Source organism: Mirounga leonina, unplaced genomic scaffold (assembly GCF_011800145.1).
Source record: "Mirounga leonina isolate KUSES-001 unplaced genomic scaffold, KU_Mleo_1.0 Mir_197, whole genome shotgun sequence".
Taxonomy (NCBI): domain Eukaryota; kingdom Metazoa; phylum Chordata; class Mammalia; order Carnivora; family Phocidae; genus Mirounga; species Mirounga leonina.
In genome coordinates this window covers 3,092,789-3,095,296 of record NW_023270494.1, presented here as the reverse complement: position 1 = coordinate 3,095,296, position 2,508 = coordinate 3,092,789, and positions in this window count along the sequence as shown.

Here is a 2,508-nt window from a genome sequence, read left to right as displayed (position 1 = left end):
CGGCGGCGCGGAGGCGGCCGAGCGCGGGGTGGGCGGCGGCGCGGGGCGCACGTGCGCCGGGCGGGGGGCCGCGCCGGGCCGGGGGCAGCTTACCTGTTGGAGGTAGAGGAAGGCGGGCGGGCAGGGCACGGAGTGCGGGAGCATGCTGCCGGAGTTGGACAGCAGGAGGCAGCCCGAGTTCGCCATGGAGCACAGCATGGGGCGGCAGGGGGGCGCCCGGCGGCCGGAGGCAGCTCTGCGCTCGCTGCGCGGCTCGCACCCTCCGCGCGTCCCTCGGTGTGTGCGCGCGCCCTGCCTCCCGGGCGCCCTCTCGGTCTCCTCCTCCTCCTCCTCCTCCTCCTCGGCCCTCCCCTCCCCCTCGCGGCGCTCCTCAGGAGGGAGGCATGGACGGCGAGCGGCGCGCCTCGGCCGGGTGCTCCCCTGCCCGGGCGGGGATGCTGGGGAGATCGCGCGCGAGAGCACGGCCCGGCAGGCTGTGTGCGCAGAGAAGGGGTGAGGGCAGCGGGGGAGTGGGCGCCCGTCACTTGGGAGCCACCGGAGCCCTGTCTGCGAAGAGTGGTGCGTGTGCGTGAGTGCGCGCGTGTGCGCGCGTGTGTAGCGCTGGGAGGGGGAGTCCCTGGCGTACTCCAACATCAAACAGAGCCCCGCACCGAGGGAAGAGAATCCGAACGACGGCGCGACAGCTGATCACACGCTTAACCCCTCGCCCGCCGGCGCCATTCCCTGGGCCCCTCGGCGGCCCTCGTCCTCCCCGCATCCAGCGGCTGCCCCGGGCATGGGGTCTGGAATCTCCCTCCGGCCCCGCTCGGTCCGCCGGCCGCTGCGGAGAGGAGAGGCTCTGCCGGCTCTGCGGCCCGACCGGAAGGCGCTTCGTCCTGCTTGGCGTTCAGAGAGGCGCCTCTCAGAAGGGAGGCCGGCTCAGTGGCGGGGATGTCGGTGATGTAATGAGGGCATCTACGCAGAGGCTTCCTAGCCGGGGAACGCTTCTCCGCTGCCCAGAGCTTGGGAACCCAGCTGGAGCCCCCGGGGGCTTCTCCTGCCCACCCCTTGGCCCCCAGACCCCATTTACACCTTAGGCCTGCCACAGGCACATGGTCTTGTGGATATTTAATAGGGGGAGGGGGCGGGGACAAGGGGCCCTGGCCACGATGCGTCCTCCCGTCGCCATACCCAAACACGCTGGACTTGGTGTGTGCCCACAATGCAGCAGGAGTGCGCACGTACCGACCCCTGGGCCCGGTCACGGCTTGGCACGGGTCCTGACACAGGTGTGTGTGCGCATGTGTGTGTACCTGCAGCTTCACCAGCCACACACACCCCCACCGGCCTGCAGCGCATTCACACTCGACACATGCCCCTGACCAGGCTCAGTTAACCAGGACAAGCCACAGGTGAGCCTGTGAGGCTCTGAGGGACAGTCTGCTACCTGCCACCCTTAGAGGTAGAGACAGCTGGGGGACATACCTAACTTCTTGCCCCACTTAGGCACGCTTCTCCAGGAAAGGGGAGAATCTCACAAATATCCAGTACCAATTCTGGACTCACCTATCCTCCCTAAGGCACCTGTGATTCTCTTTCTTTCACTTCTGAGAGTCAGCCCCACTCTGGAGTGAGGGAGGGCTGGGACCACCTTGGAATGGGAAGACCACCAGGCTGAGCATCACATGGAGGCCTCTTCACTTGCTGTGTGATTTTAGGAAAGTGGCTTGTCCTCTCTGGGCTTCCGTTGCCACACCTGCCCTGAGAGGTTGGGCGGATGATGCCCGAGATGTCTTATTGTGCTCCCCGCCGTGCATGTCCCTGAGGGCCATTTAGGAGGAAGCAGCAAGGAGGATCAGAGGGATGGACAGGGGATGGGCTTCTGCCAAGCACTATTCAGGGACAAGCTCAGTTTGAACAAGGCAGGCAGGTGTGTGTCCCTTGGACGCCCCTCTGTCAGGCACCTCATGTCTCTCAAAGCAGCCTGCAGTTCATCTTCCTTAGAAGGAAAGGGGGTGCAATGTCTGGAAGGGAGGCAGATGGCAGAAGGGACAAGGGTTGAGGGAGAGACCACAGTGGGGAGAGCTGGTCCTGCAGCAGGTAGCTGCACTTGCTGACCCTTTTCGGAAGCCCCTCTCTGTGATCCCCTCAGGGGTGGCACGCTCGGCTATGGACTTGCAGAGGCAGTCCCCTGCCTTTGGGCTGTGAACAGTTATTAACTCATCTCCCAGAAGAGGAACCCTGACGGCCTGCGACAGTGGTGGGGTGGCCCTGTGCTGAGGCCTGGCACATCTGGGGGAGGAACACGTGGCTAGGGGTAGCATTTGAGAGGGGAGAGGGCTGTCCTGTGGAGGGTGGTGCCACAGAGTGGTCCTGGCTCCAAGAACAGGGGCGGCCCTGTGGGCCGCCTGCCCCCCAAGTCCTGCTGCTCTGCCCTCCTGTTTCAGAAGCCTTCCCTCCCTTCTGCTGTCGCCGCCCTGGCTGCTTCATCCCCAGAGGACATTCGGGAATCTGGGGCAGCTGTGTAGC